At 43.1% G+C, this 24,824-nt stretch overlaps 1 protein-coding gene across 4 annotated transcripts in view; it reads right to left on the bottom strand.

The window, feature by feature from the left end:
• Positions 1–24,824, bottom strand: part of HDLBP (high density lipoprotein binding protein) — a 73,501-nt gene that overhangs the window by 42,907 nt on the left and 5,770 nt on the right. The window contains exon 1 of one of the 4 annotated variants that reach the window (XM_035006695.1): positions 4,155–4,173. The exons of the other annotated variants lie outside the window; for them this stretch is intronic. The gene's annotated coding sequence lies outside the window, so the exon portion shown is untranslated. Of the gene's footprint in view, positions 1–4,154; positions 4,174–24,824 lie in introns of those variants that run through there. 4 annotated transcript variants of the gene reach the window in all.

Genomic DNA, 24,824 nt, shown 5'->3' with positions numbered 1-24,824 from the left:
GGGGATGGTTAAGAGGGAGGAAGAGGGGAGGGATTCCCAAACAGTTGGCAGGTCAACTGTCAAGAAACTTCCAATGAAGCTTGGAAGTCACCACAGTCAGAAGCTCAGAGTAGCTGGTGCACAGAAGGCCTTAAAAGACATTAAAAGACCTCTAGTTAACAAAAGATATTGTAAAATCAGATGTTGAATTTGTGCTACAAACCATCCCAGGATGCTTCTTTGCTGATAATTATGACCAGCTTTTCTTCCTAGCAAGCTTCAGTGCATTGAAACTAATAGTTTGTAGAGGCAGATTGAGAGGGCTGGGTCCAGCAACAGTCACACCAGATAATGTGTGAGGAAACCCCTATGGCTACCTCAAAAAGTGAACATCAGTCTGTGACATTTGGGTTTTCAGCCCTCAAGGGGACATGGGAAAAGATGTGGGCCTGCTCAAGGTAAAAGGTTAGAACAGCATCCCCCAGCCCCTTAGAGCCATGACCCTCAAAAGAACTCTCAACAAAGGTAGGCCAAAGGAGGGATGGAGGAAAACAAACCTGCCAGCATAGAGACTTTCTAATCTGCTTTACCAGGTGGTGGGAGCTCCTCTTGAGCACTAGCAACCACAGACTAATACTTTGCATCACCCTATCTTTGTTGGGTGGGAGGAGGGCGGGGGGCGGGGGAGGGATGGAAGAAAACAAACCAGCCAGCATAGAGACTTTCCAATCTGCTCTACCACGTGGTGGGAGCTCCTCTTGAGCACTAGCAACCATGGACTAATACTCAATAAAGATTTAGCGCTCAAATCTTTACAACCCCATTTTTCCAAGACCCCCAAGCCCAAATCTAGGAACTAACAAAACAGAAAGCAACCCCACTCAGCAGAAAATAAACCTTGTAACAGGCTACAAATGATATAAACAAATCTACCCACACTGTAGAGAGGCTGTAAGTCCAAAATTCAAAAAACAAGAAGACTGAAATTGGATTAGACTTAAGAGCTTTAGATGACAGAACTATCAGATTGAGACTGTAAAAAAAATCCTAAAGTGATTAGAGATGTAAGACATAAAGGTGGCCTTAAAAAAAAAACAAAAGATAGAACAAATGCAAAGGGTTAAGAGCTATAGATAAAAGGGGTGCCTGGGTGGCTCAGTCAGTTATGCGTATGACTCTTGGTTTTGGCTCAGGTCATGATCTCACTGTTGTGGGGATCGAGATCCATGTCTCCACACTCTGCAGGGAGTCTGCTTGAGATTCTCTCTCCCTCTCCCTCTCCCCCCCCCTCCCCCCCACATACAACATGCTTGTTCTCTCTCAAATAAATCTTTGGGGGAAAAAAAAAAAGAACTATAGATACGAGAATGAGGAAGTCCAACATATGTCTAATAGAAGTTCTGAAAGAAGCAATCACAAGGAACAGAGAAGCAATATTGGAAAAATAGCAGAGAAAATTCTAGGATGTAACGCTACCCCTCCCCCCATGCAAGAGACAGAACAGGTAGCTAGCGGCATCCTTTAAAGTAATCCACCCTAAACACCCTGTAGTGAAACTTCAGAATGCCAAAGACAAGAGTAGAACCTAAAAGTGACTAGAGAAGAGACAGGTTACCTACAGAGGAACACCAGGAGACAGCACAATGCCTACCAGAGGAAAACGAACTAACACCTGTAAACTATGTTGAAGGAAGTACCTGCCAACTCAGAATCCTTTCTCTCATTTAAGGGCAAGAGTGAAAGAGACACGGGTGCCTGGGTGGCTCAGTTGGTTAAGCGACTGCCTTCGGCTCAGGTCATGATCCTGGAGTCCCGGGATCGAGTCCCGCATCGGGCTCCCCGCTCAGCGGGGAGTTTGCTTCTCCCTCTGACCCTCCCCCCTCTCATGCTCTCTGTCTCTCATTCTCTCTCAAATAAATGAATAAAATCTTAAAAAAAAAAAAAAAAAAGAGTGAAAGAGACACATTTAGACTAAGAGAAAGCTATTACTACTACTGACGGATGGCTACTGAAATAACCACTTCAGGACATGCTCCAATAAGAAGAAAGCGAGAGCCAGAGAGTTCTGCCAGGAGGAATACTGACAAAGAAACCAGTAACCCAGATAAAGTGAAACAGGCACTGACCACATACTAATAACAATAAAATCTGGAGAAAATTAAAATACAAAATGTAATTAAAATTATAAGCAGCAACCAAATATAAGGTGAAAGGAGAAACTGAAGTTGGAATATTTCAGAACACTATTTGAGGAAAGGTTAGAAATATTAATTTTAGACCTTGTTGAATTAATGATACAAACTTAAAGATAATCTAGTAAAAGCACAATTTTTAACTTTCAAATCAAAAAACCAAACTCTCAAGCAGAAGTTACTGGCAATGTTCTAGATCTTGGACTAGGTGGTAGGTTCAGAGGTATCCATTGCAATATACATGATTACTTACCAGTTACGTTACTTTGTAATTATTAACTAAAAGAGATGAAAAGAGAAAACAGAATAGGAAGCAGGAGAAGTAAAAGACGAGCAAGGCAAATGAAGCACAAAATATGATGAAAGAAATGAATCCAGATGTGGTAATAATCTAATGTAAATACAAAATCCAGCTAAAAGCTAATTCAGCCACCATGTGGACACAGAGGCTGAAAGTAAAGGGATGGAAGAACAGTCCAGACAAGACCTAACCAATAAAAGCTGAGCTAGCCATATCAATTTCATATCAAGTAAACTGTAGAGTAAGAACTAAGAAGGTCAAGATTAAAAAATCCAAATCAATTCTGATTATGTATATATCTAATAACACAGCTACAAAATATATAAAGTAAGAACAGGAAGGTTACTAGAAGTTGACATATCTAGGATTACAGACAAAGACTCAGCTCTTCTGGTAACACAGATTATTAAGATTAAAACTGTACAGAAAATTAAAACAATGTAGTTAATAAACCTACTTTATTGGATTTATGTAATCCTTCACCCAATTATTAGAAATGACATGTTCTTTTCAATCTTAATAGAATTTTTATAAAAACTGGCCAGCAGCTAGGACAAAACAAAAACAAATGGCAAAGAATTAACAGCGTAACATTCTCTAAATACAACACGATTAGGAGTCAACTTAAAATTTTAAGAAGCCTGGAAATTTAAAAACTTGCTTCTAAGTAACTCATGGGTCAAAGAAGAAATCTGAAAATATTTACAACTAAACAATAAGCAGTTATATATCCAAACTTGTGGAATCAAGCCAGAGTGTTGCTTGGAGACAAGTTTATAGCCTTAAGCCATCATATTAGAGAAGAGGAAAAAGTAAAAATTTAATCATCCTCTCCTGAAATTAGAACAAAATAAATCTAAAGAACGTTTAAACTAATAGACAAGAAATTAATGAAATAAGAAACATACTAGAGAGAATAAATACAACTTACAGCAGAGTCTTTAAAAAAATCAGTTAGATCTCTGGCAAAAATTGACCAATGGAAAAAAAAAAATAAGAAAAAGTATGAACAGGCAATACTAAGAATTCAAGGGGGTCAAAACTACAGCCACAGACTCTGAAAAATCATACAAGAACTCTAATAAGACAAGTATTATCAAAAACTTGAGGGCACTTGGGTGACTCAGTTGTTAAGCATCTGCCTTAGGCCCTGGGATGGAGTCCCCCAAAGGGCTCCCTGCTCAGTGGGGAGTCCGCTTCTCCCTCTACCCCTCCCCCCGTTTGTGCTCTAATAAATAAAATCTTAAAAAAAAAAAAAAAAAACTTGAACACACACCTACACAGGTACACGCACGCTCACGCACACATACACACACCTTGAAAACAGAGAAAATAGACAACTTCAGAAAAACAAGTCACCCAGTCTGTTAGAAATGGGAGTTTATATAACCAGCCCTCCCCAATTTTCGAAGAAACTAATATAAAGATCTCAACAGAGAGACAGGCCCATATGCTTTCGTAAGGAAGCCCTGAGAAATTATCTTCCCAACTCACTTACAAAGCCAGGAGACTTTAATATTTCCCAGACAAGTATAACAGGAGAAAAGAATGTATGAATTTCATCTAGATACTTAATAATCTAGCAAACTCATCTAGAAAGTCAAAACAATATATAATGATAATGTCTATTTTATTCCAATAATGCAAGCTGGTGCAATATTAGAAAGACTAAGTAGGGGCACCTGGGTGGCTCAGTCAGTTGAGTGTCCGACTCTTGATCTCAGCTCAGGTCTTGATCTCAGGGTCTTAAGTTCAAGCCCCGCTTTGGAGCCTACTTAGAAAAGAGGAGACAAAGTAATTCATCACATTATTATACCCGGGCAAGAATGATTTTATCACCTCACAATATTCAAATAAAGAATCTGATATAATTTGCCCATTCCTCATAAAAAGAACAAATAGAAGGACACTTCCCTAGCTAAATGTTAGGTGCCTACCAGAAGCCCTCATTAGAAACATTCACTTTAGGATCACAAAGACCAAGAGGGTTGCAAATGAGCGCTTTCTGTGTTCGAACCTACCCTTGAGATCCTAGCCAGGGCAGGAAGGCAAGAAGAACTGAAGCGAGAACTGGAAGCGGCAAACAGCAGGGCTCACAGGCAGTACAACTGTTCAAGTAGGAGATCCAGGAGGAGCTCTGGATACACTATCAGAACTCAGGGTTTTCTGGAAACAAAATCAGTACACAAAACCAAACATGTTCCAAAACAGCAGCAACAAACATCAGAAGTCAATCTAATAAGAAAATAATAGGATTTACAGAGAAGGTTCTAAAACCCTTTGTCAAAATACAGAGAAGACCTAAAAATAGAGAAGTGCCATGTCCAACCTATCTAGGAAGACTTAATCATAAAGACTGTACTTCTCCCCTAATCAGACTAGAAATTCATGCAAATGCAGCTTAAACCTTGAAAGGGGCATGCAGGTGCGTATGCGTATGGAATTTTGCAACCAGGTTTTATGCAATTTTTATTTAGACAGTATTTCTATGTACCATTTTTATAATATTGTATCGTGTAACAATATTTCTGTATACAATTTTTACAATATTTACATACACAATTACATTTATTCAACAAATTTATACAAAAGATCAAAGGCTATGAACAGCCAATTACAGCTCTGAGGAAAATAAGGTAGGGAGAACTTGCCCTCCCGAATATCGAGATTTCACAGCTACAGTAATTCAGACAGCGTGGTGCAGGGACAGAGAACAGTGGAGCAGACGGGAGGCACCCGACGCAGACACCCTAACAGACAGCTGTCACTTTTATCAGAGGTGAACTTGTGGACGAACTACAATTGATGCCTCCGCGAAAACTGGTTATCTAAATGAGGAAAAAGCGTAGGTCCCTACTTTATACCATTCACAAGGCCCACTAAGGCTAAAGACGCAAACACCCTAAGACAGCAATCCCACTTTTTAACTTTTTTGAAGACTTTAAGATTTTAAGTAATGTCTACACCAACATGGGGCTCAAACTTACAACCCTGAGATCAAGAGTTGTACATTCCACTGACTGAGCCAGCCAGGCGACCCAACAATCTCACTTTTAGATGTCTACTTTTGAAAAACAGTTTTCTTGCGTGAGTGCAGGGAAACAGAGACAAGGATTCTGTCATCACAGCACGCTGTTAGCAAGAACCAACGATAGCCTTTCAATGGATAAACATGGAGAGAGGGGTGTCATTTAGGCTACCTACTGTCTTTGCTCTAGCTAATGACCTGACGGGACTCAGGGAAGTGGAGCCGTGCAGACGGGGGTCAGGAAGAACAATGGACCAGAGGACCCCTCCGAGGCTGTGAGGGCCCCTCAGGTCTGATCCTTGCTCAGAGGCCCTGCGATCCTGTAAGAGGTTGGCGCTCAGGGATGGGAGTGTTTCTCACAGTCTGCTCTCCCACACCAAGTGTGGTGGTCGGGTCTGGGCAAAGAAGAATATGTTTTCATCCCTCCTGATAGCTCAAAAATATACTAATAAACTCATTTTATGATTCAGCTTATTTATACCTGGCTATAAACTGTAGCGGCAGGTTGGGAGCATATTCTAATACTGAACACATCAAAACTAGGTTCCTTTCTTTGGCTCAGAATGGTATTCTCTAAAGTACAGCCTATTCCCTAAAGTACAACCGTCCCGTCCAGCGGGGAGGGCAACAAACGGCCGTGGGCTGCAGTCTCCGCCGTGCCGCTCTACTCTGCGCCGCACCAGTTTCATTTCTCTTCAGGAAGTGACCGAAAGGGGACCCAAGTGTTCTTCAGTGACCCTGCTACGAGATTTCACGTCTTTCTCTTCCACCTAAGTGTTGGCTAAGTCATCACAGGCATCCACAGCGAGGACAGACTGCATGCAGAACAGCACACCTGTGGTCAGGACAAGTAAGTTCAGAGTCTTGCTCGGATCCTATCTGGGTCACCTTGGCAAGTCGTTTAAGCTCTTAACTTTTACAAGTTGCCTTTGTAAATTGTTAAAAAGATCAAGGAAGATAAACTGCCCTACAGTAGCCAGCCATCTCAGTGTATGGGAATATTAACATTTAATTCCACGAAACGAATACACTTAATGTAGTACTCCACTAATTTCATGAATACTGAAATAATCATTGTATCTTTATAGAGATGAGAAAAGAATAGCATTTATTTAGGGCCTAATTCAAGAACATGTGTCAGATAAACACACCTTGTAACTCTTTTATTTTTAAAGAAAGATTTATTATTTATTTTAGAGAAAGAGAGCGTGCAAGAGAGCATGCACAAGGTGGGGGCAGAGGGAGAGAGAGAACCCCAAGCTGACTCCCCGCTGAGCGCAGAGCCTGATGTGGGTGGGGCTTGATCTCACGACCCCGAGATCACACCAGAACAAAAACCAAGAGTAGGATGTTCAACCAACTGAGCCACCCAGGCACCCCCACACCTTGTAACTCTTTTTAAAAAGCAAATGGGACAATGTTAGGTTCAAAAGGGTAAGTTCATGGATTTCCACAGAAATGAAAGGAAAACTGCCCCTTAGCCATGCTGGCCAGCAAATACTGATGACATGTGGCTACTGACACTTGAGACATGGCTACTCCCAAATGATGCATGCTCTGAGTCTGAAATACACACTGGATGTTGAAGACTTCATATGAAAAAAACACAACGAAAAACACCTTGCTGATGACTCTCTATTGATTACATGATGAAACAATGCTCTGGATTGGGATAAACAAAATATGTTCTTGAACTTAATGTCACTTTTTTTTTTTACACTTTTAAGGTAGATAGTAGAAATTTTAAAATTCTATAGAAAACTCTTATTTGGACAATGGTGCTACAGAGTTGGTTTTCCAATCCAAAGCAGAAATGGAATCTGACAAAAAGGTTTTTCTTATTAATAAACTTTGTATCAGTCTTTTTAAAAAGTCCCAAATCAACTTACTACAGATTTACTGTTTAAAATAAATAAATTTAGGGTGCCTGGATGGCTCAGTTGGTTAAGCAACTGCCTTCGGCTCAGGTCATGGTCCTGGAGTCCCGGGATCGAGTCCCGCATTGGGCTCCCTGCTCGGCGGGGGGTCTGCTTCTCCCTCTGACCCTCTCATGCTCTATCTCATTCTCTGTCTCAAATAAATAAATAAAATCTTAAAAAATAAATAAATAAATAAAATAAAATAAAATAAATAAATTTAGATTAGGGGAAGGAATACAAATGTGTCTGTCGGGAAGGCTTCCTCTGCCACAAACACCCAGGAGTGTGTGGCACGGGGAGCTGTCTCAAAGGCTTCCGGGAAAGAAGTGACCAAGTCTAGTGCACAGCATTCCTTCCGAGGACTCAAACAACCCATTAACAACCCCAAAAAAAAGGGCAAAAAAAAAGATACAAACATCTTCTACAAAAATGAGTTGTACAAAAGAAAATGCATGTTTCAAGTGGGAGGAGATCTTACATTATGCCTCTCAGTTTGGCAAAAATGAAGTTTGATGAACATTAGAAAACGGACAGGAAAACTGGTGTGGCTGGAGGAATAACTGATGTGATCTCTTTGGAGAGCAATTTGATTATATATTGTAACTTAAAATACAAATATTCTTTGACTCTGTAATTCCTACTTCTTGGAACCTCTCCCACATGTGCTCACATATGTGCCGAGAAACAAACACACTGTGGCTTTTTTGCAGGAGCAAAAGATTGGACATTTGTGTTGTTTCTAGCAGGGGGCTGGGCAAATGATGGTGGGACACAAAGCCTCATAACGGACCTGCCGACTGAGCAGGTCTCCACCCACCAGCTCCATTCATGGACTGCCTCCTGCATGCCCAGAACTCCAGCTCCCACCTGTGAGGGTACACACTTACCCCCAAACCTGTTTATGCCAGCCCTACTTGTTCATGTAACCACATAATTTAAGAATGCAAAGTAAGGGAAGAAGAGTGAAATGTTTCTACCAATATTAAATTTATCACATTGAAATTCTCAGTAAGGGCAGGTTGCTTTAAAAAAAATTATGTCAAGTAAAAAATTTTTTAAAAACCTCAAGGAATCTGACATTCTAATTGCTCTGTGTCTAAGTTCTTGATCCACTTAAAAGAAACTGATGTTGAATGCCCTAGATAACATAGTAGGAGTTTGGTTTACATAAGAAGAGATTATGTAGAATCCAATCAGCAGACCCTGAGAGACAAGGTCTCAGCCCTGGACCCGTGATTGGGGGTGAATGAGTGTCCCTCCCTCAACCATACAGCCAGTGTCCTGTCGACTCACGAGCAAGGGTACATTGATATATAGCCAGCTGTGTTAGAGAGAGAAACATGTCTATATGTGCATAAACTATCTATGATCTGCTACTTGTAGGATATCCAAGCCACCCAGAATAGAAAAACAGGGAGCACAGAGCCAGGCACCAGGAAACACCAGCATTCGAAGCCGGGTAAAGGAGGGGGGACTGTTCCAAAGGACTTGAAAAAGTAGCAATGGTATTAAGTTGGGAGGTGAGCACATGTAAAAACAGCATATATTTCTTATACACCAAAAAAAGCTGTGTTTTAATAGGTTTAGAAATTACTGATAGACACAGGCTAAGTGCTCCTGAGAGTCAGCTGCAGGAGAGGAATGGCTCTGTATTATATGATGCTCCTTACTTTTTCCGTGGATACTTCTGTTTGGAGAGGGAAACAAAGCGGTACTATTAAGCAGCATCTGCTACTACAAATCAGCAAAAGGCAGGGTCACAAAAATTACTTTCTTCACTGTTTTATTAGACCCTGGTATCGGCAAGAGGTCTGAATTAAGACATCTTTGTTGTTCATTTCCCTGGGAGGGACTGCTGATGACAGAGAAGAGGACTTACACAAACCCTTTAATTTAAAGCCCCTGGGAATTGGAAGCTACCCAAGACTGTCTTTACGTATCTGGAGAGCAGTACAGAAGGGGTGAGTTCTGCCCAGCTCCCAGCACGCACAGCTAGGAAATGTGAGCGACAGGAAAAGACTGCGGAGACACGTCTCACCTCAGCATAAAGAGAGTGAGCAAGCCTCACGGGACTTGCTCTCAACACACTGGGCCCAGCTGCTCTCACCAGGCACACCGGCACATGGCAACCACTTGCTTAGACCACTCCTCACGGTCTAAGCCAACCACTGCTTCCGGGTGGAAATGGATTCTGTGACCCTTGGGTCATCTGTGTCTCTGAATGCCATGGTAACAGGTTTCAAAGCAGCAACAGACTGGGGGCCACAGCAAGCCCCACCTCAGGGGAAGGTAGTGTGGGAAGAGGACAGCAAAGGCAGGACGGGGACCAAACACCTGTAGAGGATGGCTCTGGCAATAACCCCCTCAGCCCTACAATTAAAAAAATACTTTTGATTTTCTGACTATAAATCCCATTAAAACTATAAGAAACAAAATAATTCTAAGGGCAACAACTTATACTTGAAAAATGTTTTTTCTTCCTACAATTTACACAGGAAAGGTCTATGACCTAGACTTTTAGCTTGTACTTAGAAAACATTATGCTACAGATACAAAGTTAGCTCAAGCCATAGGTAGAAATACCTAGGAACTGGAACCAGTCCCATCCAAATGGAAATGTAATGCTTCTCTATAAAGAAACAAACATCAGAACAATCAAGTCTTTGGATTCTCCCCTGTCCAGGGTATTAAGCCCCGGCAGACACTCGAAGTGTGTCACCTGCTTGGTGACACTGGTCATGTCACATCTCTTCACTTGGCCCGTTTTCTCATTTGTCATATGAGGAGGTGGGACTCCATTCTCTCTTCCAGTGCTGTCTTTCTGAGTCTGCTCTAGGGAGTGAACTTCACTTTTAGATGTAAAGAATTGCTGGTATAGCTGTTCCCCCCAAAGAACTAACTACTTCAACATAAAGGTGCACTACTACAAGCCCAACGTACAGACCAAAGCAGATGTGTTTTACTCCGTATCCTGGACTCAGAGCAGGCCATCATGCTGCCAGAGCATCTGGGGAGCAGCAACTGAGACATTTCACCTGTCACAGAAGAAAGGTGGGCAGGGCAACAACAAACGGTTGCCCCACTATTAGAAAACCGGCACTAACCAAAGAGGGATATAGGGCAAAGACAACCTGTTTATGGCTCCACAGAGAGCCAAGGGTAAGAAGCAGGAGGGCAGCAGGGCCCAGATCAGCATGGCAGCCCCAGACTCAGGAGTACCCACTGAGGCCAACTCCAAGCAGATATCAGACAGCTAACTTGGAATGGATTCTACCTATTGTGTGAAGGAAGGACTGATTACACAGAAGGGTAGTAGCAGAAACAGTAAGAAATAAAAAGGTCACAAAGTCTGGAAACAACCACACCTTCATTAAGGAAGAGGAGGACTGAACAAATCATGCTATATCCATGCAATTGAAGTAACATGCAACATAAAGAGCATGGGAGAGATTTCTACCCACTAGTACGTGTGGTCTCCAGGGTATACAGTTAATAACAAAGGCAACAGAGGACTGCAGGTGCAGAGTATGCCACCTTCCCCGAAGAATCAGAAATACGGTGTGTCTACACACACACACACGCACACACACACACACTAGAAGGGAGGCGGAGAGGAAGCCACATCCATCTGAATACACCACCATTCACAGTTTTTCTAGTACCATATAAATCACAGAAGTACAAACTCTAGAAATAAAATATGTCCTGTTTCTTCATCTGGATGCTGGTTCTATGGATGGGTTCAGTTAGTGATAATGCATTGATCCATATACACTAAAGACTCGCATCACTCTCTCTGTTTGTTATACTGCCATAAAAAATTCACTAAAAAAATTGAAACAAATCTAACAATGTCATATTGGTGGCATAAACATCAGAGAAAAGGTAACTAAAACACAATAATAATTTGAAAGCATAGGGGCACCTGGGTGGCTCAGAAGGTTAAGCATCTGCCTTCGGCCCAAGTCATGACCCCAGGGTCCTGGATCCAGCCCCACATCCGGCTCCTGCTGAGCAGGGAAGCCTGCTTCTCCCTCTCCCTCTGCCTGCTGCTTCCCCTGCTTGTACACTCTTTCTGTCAAAAATAAATACAATCTTGGGGCGCCTAGGTGGCTCAGTCGTTAAGCGTCTGCCTTCGGCTCAGGCCATGATCCCAGCGTCCTGGGATCGAGCCCCGCATCGGGCTCCCTGCTCAGCGGGAAGCCTGCTTCTTCCTCTCCCACTCCCCCACTTGTGTTCCCTCTCTCGCTATGTCTCTGTCAAATAAATAAATAAAATCTTTACAAAATAAATAAATAAATAAATAAATAAATAAATAAATAAATAAATACAATCTTAAAAAAAGAAATATGACAGCATATTCCAAGTGAGATGGATATATCCTGCTAATGTTAGCATTGTTATTCCAAAAATGTTAAATGGTAACATTTAAGTAATCAGGTAATCAAGTTAACATCCTTAAGAACCAGGATTTTTGGCATAAGATACACACTGAAGTAAAAATCATGTAAATATTTATTTGAATATTTATTTGAACAGGAAATGTCCATATTCATGATTATTTCCCAAGTCTGTCTACTATGAGAAACTGAAAATTAATAAAGGGAAACCTCACTAAGCTGGAGTGGGGAGGATAAAAGGGGGAGCCACACCACTCAATGTCAATTATAGGAACAATTGTCTATTACAGACCCCAACAGGGAAGGACATACACTTTATCTCCTACAAGAAATCGACCACCCCTGCAACTAAGCCAATGAGGAACTGACATCCTGAATCCCCAACTCCTGCTTCTCTCCAATGGACATTCCTTCAAAACAACCTCTCCCAACTTCCTCCTCCTTCTTTAGAAAATAAAGTTCCTCTTCTTTGTTGGACTTGCCTACCATTTTGCCATAGCTTGCATGTCCGGAATTGCAATTCTGTTGTTCTTGAATAAATCCATGTTTGCTGGTAAAATGACTGATTTACTTCTATGTTTAACACAACAATAGTGGCAGTGAGCATCCCTACCTAGCACATGGGCTGTGGCATCCAAACACCATTTGCCACTAAAAGGAACCAGGTTCCTCAGAAAAATGGCTCATCTCAGATGTTGAGCAGAATATGGACAAGGTGGGACATCTTGCTGTGGCAGAAAGGCAGGAGTCACAGACAGATGGGGTCATGTCCAAAGAACACAGAAGCCAACTTGGGGAAACAATACGAGCTTCAAAAAATGGCTTAAATGGGCCAAAACACAATTATATACATACCCATAAGTTGATAATACTAGGAGAAATAAAGCCAAAACACAATTATATACATACCCATAAGTTGATAATACTGGGAGAAATAAAGCCACAAAAATGCATTGTCACTTTGGAAGCAGCTAGTCCCAGTGCATTCTTGACAATGATAAAGGAAAGGAGGAGCCGCACTTCAGGGTAATCAGAATTGAGAAGGGAAACCTTCTTTACAGGAGAATCAACTAATAAATGTAGACACAGAAACAGAAAATTCAAACAAACAGAAAAACAAAACAAAACAGAAAATTCTTCATTTTGCAATTGCCAATTGTACACTAACTCACTGTCCCCAAAGATATTCAGGTCATTCATTATTCCTGGAGCCTGTGAAAGTTACAGAGGAATTCAGTTAAGAATACTGAGATGGAGCGATTACCTTGGATTATACAGGTGGGACCTAAATGTAATCACAAGTAACATTAAAACTGTGTACTTTAAAGATGGAGGGAGGGGTCACAAGGAATGCAGGCAGCCTCAAGAAGCTGGCAAAGGCAAGAAATGGATTCTCTCCGAGAGCCTCCAGAAGTAGACCCTGCTGACACCATGACTTACCCCAGTGAGAGTGACCTTAGCCAAGTCTGCGGTAATTTATTATAGCAGCAAAAGGATACTAAGACACCAATGAAATGGACACAAGCAAAATGGCTATGAAACCCTTTGGGAGACTGGCTGATAGAGAGCTCCCATAAGGAATGGTCAGCCTGCTGACACCATACCCTCTGATCACTGTAACATCCAAAATGACAGCCACAGATCGTGCCTCCTGGGACACTGCAATACGGTACACAGAACAATCCAGGATATATTCTTGACACCACCTCTACACCTCCCACTCCACACAGCCCTGAAAAAAAACAAAACAATCAAACCTGGGACAAATTAAGCATTTAGACACGTAAGTTTATAGAAATATGAAGATCACAGAAATGCACTACCTACCACAATATAATCAACCCAACCCAGAATGTGGGGAATTCCACAGCACCAACGGCCCTACAGCTTTCATAAATAAATGGCATTAAAAAAAGAGAAGAAAAAAAAACTGTTACAGATTTTAAAAGAGACAAAAGAGGGGGCGCCTAGGTGGCTCAGTGGGTTAAGTGTCCAACTCTTGATTTCAGCTCAAGTCATGATCTCAGGGTCATGAGATCTATTAAGCCCGAGTTGCAACTTGCTTTGTTGAGTTGGGCTCACATGGGTCTCGGTGCTCAGCAGGGAGTCTGCTTAACATTCTCCCTCTGTTCCCTGCCCCCATCTGCTTGCATATGCTCAAAAAAAAAAAAAAAAAAAAAAAGAGACAAAAGCAGCATCAACTAAATGCAGTGTGGAGAGACCTTCTTGGGTTTTGATTCAAATAAACCCTATATGACCTCTGGAGAAAACTAAACACAGAATACATATTGGACAATATTAATAACAGAGTTAATTCTGTCAGGTACGGTTTCTTTAAGCCCTCCTCTACTAAAGATACATGCTAAAGTATTTACAAGTGACAGGTAATCTGATATTTGCTTAAAATAAAATAGTCAAAACTAAAAAAGTTTGGGAAGGGCAGAGGAAGACAAAACCAAAATGGCAAAATGTGACAATTGTTAAAGCTGGTTTCTCTTCTATTTTGGGGTATGTTTGCACATTTTCCTAATAAAAGGCTTTAAAAAGAGGATCAAAGAGAACTCCTTGTCAAAATCTATAAGGATGCTGCCAAAGCTGCATTCAGAGGGTGAATCAAACTTTTAAATTTTATTATAAGAAAGAGTGAAGATAAATGAGCTAAAGCATTCAAGTCAAATGGAAAGAGAAAATCAAAGGAAGTAGAAGTAATAAACAAAAGAACAATTGGTGAGGGGTGCCTGGGTGGCTCAGATGGTTAACTGTCCGACTCTTGATCTTAGCTCAGGTTTCCATCTCAGGGTCTTGAGTTCAAGCCCCATGTTGGGCTCCACGCCCAGAATGGAGCCTAATTAAAAATAAATAAATCAATAAAATTTAAGAAAAGAAGAAGAATCGGTGAGATAGAAAACAAAAACAAGGGACGCCTGGGTGGCTCAGGCGGTTAAGTGTCTGCCTTTGGCTCAGGTCATGATCCCGAGGTCCTGGGATAGAGTCGCACGTTGGGCTCCTTGCTCAGAGGGAGCCTGCTTCTCCCTCTGCCTGCTGCTCCCCCTGCTTGTGTGCGCGTGCTCTCTCTCCCACAAGGAGATAAAATCTTTATTATAAAAAAAAAAAAAAAAAAGGAAAACAAAAACAAAAAATAGGTGATTCGATCAAAGCCCAAATCAGTTTCTAAGAAAATAGCAATTAAAGAGCTGTTAACTCCTTCTAGTCGGACAAAGAACACACAGAGAATACAAACTCACAATGAGACAATACTATCCTTGCTTGGTTTTGAAGTAAGAACTGCGGCAAATGGCAGGAACTGTATCTTCTGGTAGCTCCCAAGGAAGTAAGAGCTTCTTTGCCCCACGGGGTCCTCACAATTTATTATTTTTGTATCTCACTGGCATTAATTGGGTTCTAAGCCCATCAAGGGACCGATAATTGTAGTCAAGGGACCAAGGAAATGGGATATGTCTATTAGCCATAGCCAATCAGGGTCTACCCATGCAGCTGGGTCATTTCATCCAAAACACAGTTTGTACTGGTGGAAAGGGTGGTCCCTAGAGGCAAATCAAGGCTCTGTTTGCTTCCCCAAACAATGAGTGGGTGCTGCAGAGAAAAGTGATTCTTCACTGCAAACCAGTTTATAAACATGGAAAGTTTTATTTGTGTTTTTTGTTTTTTGTTTTTTTTGAGGGAGAGAGAGAATATAAGTGTGTGAGTGGGGCAGGGAGGGGCAGAGGGAGAGGGACAGAATCTCAGGCAGGCTCCACGATCAGCACAAAGCCCAATTCGGTCTCCATCTCACAACCCTGAGATCACGACCTGAGCAGAAATCAAGACTCCAGTGCTTAACCAACTGTGCCACACAGGTGCCCCAAACACGGAAAGTTTTAAACAAAACACCAGACCAATAAATCCAGCATTTAATTTATAGAGTAAGACACCATGACTAGGTAGGGTCTGTTCTAGGGATGCAGTAAGGATTCAATATTAGGAAATGTATGCATCTCGGGGCGCCTGGGTGACTCAGTCATTAAGTTCCGCCTTTGGCTCAGGTCATGATCCCAGGGTCCTGGGATGGAGCCCCGCATCGGGCTCCCTGTTCAGCAGGAAGCCTGCTTCTCCCTCCCTCTCCCACTCCCCCTGCTAGTGCTTCCTCTCTGTGTCTCTCTCTGTCAAATAAATAAAATCTTAAAAAAAAAAAAAAAAGGAAATGTATGCATCTCAATTTATAGCTCATAGGACAGATAAACATACGACTGATAAAGGGCCCTTTAAAAATACCCAAAAGAGGGGCGACTGAGTGGCTCAGTTGGTTGGGCATCTGCCTTCGGCTCGGGTCACAATCTTAGGGTCCTGGGACCGAGCCCTGCTTTGGGCTCCCTGCTGGGCAGAGTCTGCTTCTCCCTCATATTCTCCCTGTGTTCTCTCTTTCTCCCTTTCAAATAAATAAATAAAACCTTTAAAAAAAAGTACCCAAAAGAATGAGGAAAGTCAATATGCAGTCCTCGCTTCCTATGGAATTTAACATCAGGAACAGAAGAAAATGGCTACATGAAGGATATTTCCCAGAAGTAAAATACATCCTATTTAGAGTAAATCTAAAAGTATCCTATTAACATAAGTAACAAAATGGCAAAGATGTCCATTGTTGACACAGACTGTCAAACATGCAACCAAAGAAGACATAACTAAGCAAAGACACAAATGCCACTATTTGCAGAAGACCGTCATCTAGAAGTCCCTCTATCATAAGGAAAAGCTAGGAAAAACGGAGGAAGTTCAGTACGTCAATACTGCAAAACACACATGGACAGCAAAGAGACACCACACAGAGCAGACAACTGTATGAAGATGGAGGCAGAGGTTGGACTGATGTGGCCACAAGCCAAGGAGCGTGGGGGGAGCTACCAAAAACCAGAAGAGGCGAAGAATGGCCACAGAGGGAGTGTGTGGCCCTGCCAGATTTCTAGCCTCCAGAACTGTGAGAGGATAAATTTCTGTGCTTGAAGGTAAATTTATTAGGGCAGCCCTAGGAAACTAACCCAACATCCCAGTAGGGTTTTGTTTTGTTTTTTAATGATAAAAAAATTTCCCAGATTCACCTAAAAATAAAATCTGCCTAGATTATTTGGCCTATAAAAAAAGAGTTCGGATTCACCTAAAATAAGCAAAACACACTACAAAGCTATAGTAACTACACTTGGTACTTGCTAAGAGGAGGAAAAAGCATGAACAGATTGATGAGGATCTAGGAGTTTATCATTTGATGTAAGTGCCCTTTCAAATTAGTAAGGAAGGATAGCAACAAACGGAAGTGAGCCAATAATAAATTTCCACTTTGGAAAAAATATAAAAATTGATCCCTGCCTCACACCACACTCTAAAATAAATTCCAATTGGATTAAAGATCTGAAAGTAAAAAAAATCAAGCTTTAAGGAGCTAGAAGATTGAGGAGAAAAACCTGTGATTTGGGGATGCAAAAGCCTCCTGAGGATACAGACTGTAGACACCATCAAGGAAGGTATTGACTCATTTGACCCTGTAAGAGGTTAAGAATTTTACACAAGCATAGACTATCTAATATAGAAATTAGGATACAAATAATAATTTTTCTCTATCTGGCAAACAACTCAATAGGCTAGGACATGTGATCACACAGTTCATAGAAAATTAACACAAACTGGGGCGCCTGGGTGGCTCAGTCAGTTAAGCGTCTGCCTTCGGCTCAGGTCATAATCCCAGGGTCCTGGGATCGAGTCCTGCATAGGGCTCCCTGTTCAGCTGGGAGCCTGCTTCTCCCTCTCCCCCTGCTTGTGCTCCCTCTCTCTCTCTGTCAGATAAATAAATAAAATAAAATAAAATAACACAAACTGCACATAAACATGAAAGGATGTTCCTCTTCACTCAACCCTTACTTCATGAGATCAACAAAGATGAAAAAAACTGGTGCAAAATGGTGAGAAAAAACAGGAACTATTGAGGACATGTAAACTAGAAGGCAATTTAAAAACACATCACCAATAACAGACATACAATCCTATTCAGTGATCATGCTTCAAAGAAGCTACTTTTCCAGAAGTACCTGCAGAAGAATGCAGAAGGCGTAGGTGTGACACATGAAAGAAGCTCCCAGCAGCATCAGTGAGCAAGTGGCAACTATAGAGTGACGTGTCCACACCACAGGAGGTCCTGGGTCAGTAGCACTTCAACAACAAGCTACCTGGTGTCCAGACTCTGCTTCTCTCAGGACCACCTGCCATCAAAAGGAATCAGACCTCTTTGAAGGGACAGGGAAAGTACATGAAAAGCCCAGAGTGTCTTGCTGTATCAAAAAGCAAGATGTTCTGGGGCACCTGGGTGGCTCAGTTGGTTAGGCGACTGCCTTCGGCTTGGGTCATGAACCTGGAGTCCCGGGATCGAGTCCCGCATCGGGCTCCCTGCTCAGCAGGGAGTCTGCTTCTCCTTCTGACCCTCCCCCCTCTCATGCTCTCTCTCAAATGAATGAATGAAATCTTTAAAAAAAAAAAAAAAAAAAAGCTGTTCTAAACGAGTAAGGAGGATGCATGAGAAGGACAGAGGAGCCAGCTTTAAGGCGGCGCTTGCTGGTCACCGTGAACATTACAATAAATGATGATACCAGAGGAGGGTGCACTGAATAAAACAGGAAGCGGTGAGCCCATGTTGATACAGGTATGTGATGAAAACCAAAGTTTGACAGGAACAAACACTTCGTTTCACAAGCACCTCCGCCCCCCCCCCCCCCCCCACTTAAAATGACACAGACTCCACAGGGGAGAAGTTTGGCAGACACCACCTTAATCCGTGACCAAAGTGAACATCACCAGTAACGGGACACACTGAACGTGTGTGCCATCTTACGGAATGCAGAGGAAACAAAGCATTCCTTCTGTGCTGTTCCAGCCAAAGCTGCAAAACCTGAAGCTAATCAAAAGGAAACACCAGACAGACCCACACTGAGAGACATTCTACAAAATAAGCGCCTATAATCATTAAAAGTGTCAAGATCAAGAAAGCCAAGGTAAGATGGAAGAAATGCTGCAGTTTGAAGACTATAGAGACCCGGCAATGAAACGTTCCACGTGATTCTGAACTGGATACTTCTGGTGAAACTGAATGGGTCTGAAGGTAGCAAAGTATTCTTGTTAACCTCCAGATTTTGATGGTTATACTGTGGTTAAAGAGAGGAGTGTCTTCTTTGTGGGAAACACATAAAAATATCCAAGGATGATAAGGTTTCATACGCCCAACTGACTCTCAAATGGTTCAGAAAAGGTGTTTTGTACCATACATGCAACTCCTCTGTAAGCGTAAGATAGTTAAAAAAATTAAATAGAGGATAGTAGTACATTTTTATTAAAATAAATAAATAAATGCCAGGGCGCCTGGGTGGCTCACTCAATTAAGCATCTGACTCTTTATTTCGGCTCAGGTCATGATCTTAGGATCCTAAGATCGAGCCCCCCCCCCACCTGGTGCCACGCTCATGGCAGAGCCTGTTTAGGATTCTCTCCCTCTCCCTCTGCCCCTCTCTGCCCCCCCTGCTTGTGCGCATGCACTCACTCTCCCTCTAAAAAAATTGTAATACAAATAAATAAAGAAATGCCTATTTTGGAAACCAATGTATCAATATAATATAGGAGAAGGGTGGCAAATGGCACTGATCCTTCAAACTCAAAGTCAAAACGCACTTGATTATATGTTTAACCTATTAGGATCAATGCATATTTCACTCACTTTTTATGTAACGTAACAAAGTTTTACCTCAGTCTTACTGAAGCCTGTTATGACCATCTTCTCAAAGTTCATAAAAGCAGATTTTCCAACCATCAGCAAGTGTCCAGGAAGACACCGCCAGCACAGCCTCAGACATGCCCAGCTGCTCATCCTGAACAGCAGCAAGATCAGCATGGACCCCACCCCAGCTGCCTCCGCAGAAGGCAGGAGATCTGCTGGAGCCCCTCAGCGCTCCTTGGGCTTTTCAGACACCACATCCAAAAGGGAAAAGCACAAAATGCTCCATCTGCACTAGCCAACAGCGTTGTGAACCCCAAACACAGACTGTTCTCTGAGCAAGACCCAGAAACACCAGCAGATGGGGCAAGCCATGTCATGTGAAAGGAACACCGCCCAAGACAAGGGGAGCAATATCTAGGTTGGGTGAGGAGAGTGACCATGTCAATTAGCACTGGCTTAAAAGAGCGGAAAGAACACACGCGCCCCGCCCCCCCTTCAGGATGAGGTAAGGACATAAGAAGACAGACAAAAAGCACATTCTGGAATTAAAATATTCTTGTAAGAAGCCTCTTAATGCATACCAAATCAGTGCTAAATAGGCTAAAATGAAAACAGCCTTCCATAAAGCCGTATGCCCGACTGACAGCAGACGCCTAATTATAAGTCCAGTCCTGTGAGATCCGATGGAAGAGAAAACCCCACCCATTACCACTGAGTCCTTCACAGGCCATTTCCTCCTTGAAGATTTCGTCCTAAAACTACCAGCACAATCTGAAACCAAGTCCACATTCGAAAGAAATGGAAGGGCTGGAGGTTGGTTACACACGGTCTTCGGCTCAGCAGCATCCTCAGCAGGGTAAGGAACCCAAAGCCCCAGCCAACCCAGGACAAGAAGGTGAGGCTGACATTAGCAAAGGCCAAAGGTCTTTCACTGGTCAAAGGAGAGCCAACCCATTCTTTTACAGATCAACTGTTGACTCTCCCCAAGTAACACCATCTTTTTCTCTGTTTGCTCAATCTTCCAGAGAAGAATTGCACTTACCAGTCTCAAGGGGACATGGTGATCATCTCCAGCACCTGTATAAACCAAGAATGGACCCTGACAGCACCAAGCCCAATGAGCCCCCCGGCTGCAGCTGGCTCTTGTCTGCACGTCCCAGACACCGCCACACAGAGCGCTGGGAGCCAAGGGGCCCTGTGCACAGGCAGCCGGGGAGCGCCGCTGAGCTCACTGGCGTGGCGGGTGACAAACGCTACACAGACCTTTGGTCTCATGGGCTGGCGAGTCAGCTCCAAGCATAAGCAAGTGTATCAAAACAGAAGCCTTGTTTCAAAAGAAAACAATGTATTCCTCAAATCCATCGCACACACACTGCTTTAAGCCAGTACTATGGGACCCCCTAGCAAATCTTCTACTTAAAAGTCAAAACAGTACATATAACTCACAGTTCCATTTGAAAGATACTTTCAAATGAGCTAAGTACTAACAAAATTAGAAAGCATATCACATAAAAGTGAAATGAAGAGCAACACATACATTTGAGTTTGTCCAAAACAGCTGGCGAATGCCCACACCTGTCATCACCTGATACGTGGTGTCCAGGAGTTAGCGCACTATCTCCACCACGAAGGACACAAAGTGAGAGGAAGGTGAACTTTAAAGTCCCCCTCAGACACACTCCAGGGCCATCTGTAAGTACGGGCACCACCAAGCAACATGGTTCATGACTGTCAGAACAGAAAGGTGGAAAAGTTCACCTAGGGCCATCCTTTCCTCTTATTCTCACTTTTTTTTTTTAATTTCTAAAGAAAGAGTTAAAGAGAGGTCCAAAAGTTTTCAACTCTGTGTAACAAGGAATCAGAAACCACACATTTTCTATTGAGGGAGCCCTGAGAAGCAGAAACACTTTGCCACAAGTCACTCACCTCAACCAAAATTTAAAAACAGCAAAACAAAGCCAAATACACAACCCCTTTCCAAAATCATTTCTTCTAATTCTACACGTCTATTGTTTTTTCCTTTCTCCCTTGCGCCTTTACCTGTTCTAAGGGGTCTGGTCCTTTTGGGGATAAGGGCGTTCTCTCTAGCCTCGCCATTTCCCCTAAGGTTATTTGTTGTGGCAACCTCTTTAGGAGTCCGGCTCGCCCCAGGGCCTCCAGATGTAAACCTCCTGGTAGGCTGGGAGCGGTTGCCATGCAGGTTGCTGCCATCAAGGCACTTGTGAAAAGACTGTGTTCCCTCCCCCAGGAAACACACCCAGAGGTTTGCAGGATACCTCCAAACCAGGGATCAGGGGAACTCAGCCACCATGTCCTCCTTTGCCTGACCCTCAGTAGTCAGAAAGATTTTTGGCTCACAGTGCCCTCCCTCCCAGTCCTGTTTATTTAACTGCGGCCGCCCAGGCCCGGTGACATGCAGGCCTAACACCAGCAAGTTCATACCGTAGAACTTCCTCGAAGGGCACAACAGTTTCTGCGGCAGAGATGACAACACCTGAATGCACCTGGCTGAGGTTAATTTCCCCTCTTCAGAAAGAAAGCTAAAGTAGCACCGGTCCAGCCTGCACTGTATCATGAAGCTTACTGCTCGGAAGACAGTGTGTCCTGCTTGTGAGTGGTGAGAGAGCCGAGGAGCATTCATGAGGTCCCTCTCACCCAGCACAGCAAGGCCAAGGATAACCACTCTGCTTCATAAACGTGGTCTCCAGCTCAATCCACACACCTAAGGAAAGATGTTAGAAGGTCATACAAAGGACTGAATGCTAATAAAGGGGACACAGTATAGAAAACAAGCACAAGGAGGCAGCTTTATGCCAGAACACTGGGCCAAGTAGCAGCCGGCCCCTAAAATGCTGTGCTGTGCTCCTTGGTTGGTTGAGGCCATAAATTCAACGGTGGTTGAAGAACACAAGAGCGACTCGTTGAGACCTGACCATTGGACTGGCTTATTACTATGTCCAGCATATCCCTGAGTCTAGAAAGCTGTTCTGGATTCAGCAGCCCGTTGTAGTTCACCAAAACTCAGAATACTCCCATTTTAGTAATCAACACTGTCCTGCCTGTTCATTCCCTCAAAACATATCTGCCATGATATCTGCCAGACCACGTTACTCTGCCGTACTACAGGGGTCCAAAACAAGCAACAGCCTATCCATGGCTCATCCTGTAATCCAGATGGGGATGGAGCAGGTAACACCAAGAGAGGACTTACTCCACGAGACCTGCAGGGTCCATCAGATGACATCAGGGAGATGGTGGTACTGGGCTGCTGTGATAGGATGATGGAAACACCAGTCCAGTAGGAGTCCTGAGAAGAAAGCTGATCCCTTAGGGCAGCCACTGATGGACTGACAGTAGCTGTCTGCAGGTTACTGCAGAGATGGGCCCTGCATGCTTGTTGACTTTAGGACCGGGACTTTAATTTGTTCACTTCCTTACCTGAAATTTACTGATGGATATGTACTTGGTGAAAAATAAATACTTGATGATTGAACCAAGGAAAGAGATTCAAAATCCTGAAGGATGCAGGACAATTTCAGTATTTATTTTAGTATTTATTTCAGTAGAATATCTATCTTGCTCCAAAAGTTTGGTTGGCCCCACTCTTGGAAAAACTCAGAAAAGACTGTGTGGACATATTGCGTTCTTGACCCCAAGCTTTAGAGCGGCCCTAGAGACACAGATGAACCACTAGGTAAATTTGTCAACATGTGAAACTTCTAAAACTGAAGATAAAGATAAGGATAAAATCATTACAGATCTTGGTCATGCTCAGTCTTCTGCCCATAAGAAGGAACTGAAATCAATGGTGGTATCACCGTAAGGATCACGTGAGCTTACCCGCAGGGCTTCACCAGAGACTGCGGGGCAGCAGCTCCGTGAGGATTTTCTATTACCATCACCCTCCTTGGTATCTGTGACATGAGGACTCCAACAGTGCAGGCAACACAGCCCCAAATCAGCCACTCCTGCAAGAAGCTTCACCCAGCCAGTCTCTACTCTCCTCAACTGAAAAATGGGAGCCTGTGACAGCCACATACCAGAACCCTTTTAAGGACTGACCCAGCACTGCTGACCTTTTGAATCACACAATTCTTTTCATGGGCTGTCCTGGGCACCAGAGGATGCAGAGCACCTCTGGCCTCTAACCATTAGATGCCAGTAGCACCCCTGAGTCATGACAACCAAAACTGTCTCCACACACCACCAGATGTTCTGTGTGGGGCAAAATCGCCTGGTTGAACAGTTACTGGAAATAAAGGGCATGGGAATTGTATGGGAATCAATGAGTAAAAGCTTTACTAGACAAGAGCGCCTGGGTGGCTCAGTCAGTTAAGCGTCTGCCTTCGGCTCAGGTCGTGATCCCAGGGTCCCGGGATCGAGCCCCACATCGGGCTCCCTGCTCAGTGGGGAGCCTGCTTCTCCCTCTCCCTCTGCCACTCCCCCTGCTTGTGCTCTCTCGCTCTAATAAAAAAATAAAATTATAAAAATAGCTTTACTAGGCAAAGCTTTTCATATCACTTGTGTGTCCTTGAAATGGATCACAAAATGGGATGCTATATGAATGACTATCAGCTCCAAGTGCCATCCTTCCAAACTTGAAAACTCAATTCCTGATAAACTGAGTTGACCAAGTGTTCTGTCCTATCAGAGGAGTAAAAACAGTAACAGCAAAACCTCAGAGATTCAGCTTTCTTATCTTTAAAAGGAAGGAGCTAAAGTCCTACAGGTCAAGAAACACCCTGAGTCACAAGGCTGATTAATAGGCCCCAAACTGAAGTCCAGGTCTCCTGACTCCCATCCAACGAGGACCACCTTCTCACCTGTACCAGCCTCTCGACCCATTGTCTGGTCTGGCAGAATGAACCGATGCCTGGTGGTCTATCCTAAGGGACAAACAGCGCTGCATGTCTCACAAGGTCCACCTTCAGGAATGTCTAAAGATAGCACTTCATACAAATAAAAGGAAAACCTGAGAGTGTTTTCAGAAAACACTTATCTGTAAAACATTCATATTGATAGCTCAACGGCCCTTGCTACTAAACATTGGCTCCTGCCTCTCTTTGCTCCAGGTGAGGCCTGCTCTCCCTGCAGTGGGGCCTCAGGGCACAGCTCAGCCTCCTGGGAAGACCCCCACCCATGACACAGGGTGGGTGGGATGGGCAGGGGCTGTGAAGGCTCCAGGAATACTGGTTTTACTAACACTGTAGCAAGTCTGCTGCAGTGGCGGTCTACCAAGGAATAGGACTTTCAGCATA

The sequence above is a fragment of the Mirounga leonina genome, unplaced genomic scaffold (assembly GCF_011800145.1).
Source record: "Mirounga leonina isolate KUSES-001 unplaced genomic scaffold, KU_Mleo_1.0 Mir_151, whole genome shotgun sequence".
Taxonomy (NCBI): Eukaryota; Metazoa; Chordata; class Mammalia; order Carnivora; family Phocidae; genus Mirounga; species Mirounga leonina.
This window is presented reverse-complemented; position numbering and strand designations above follow the sequence as displayed.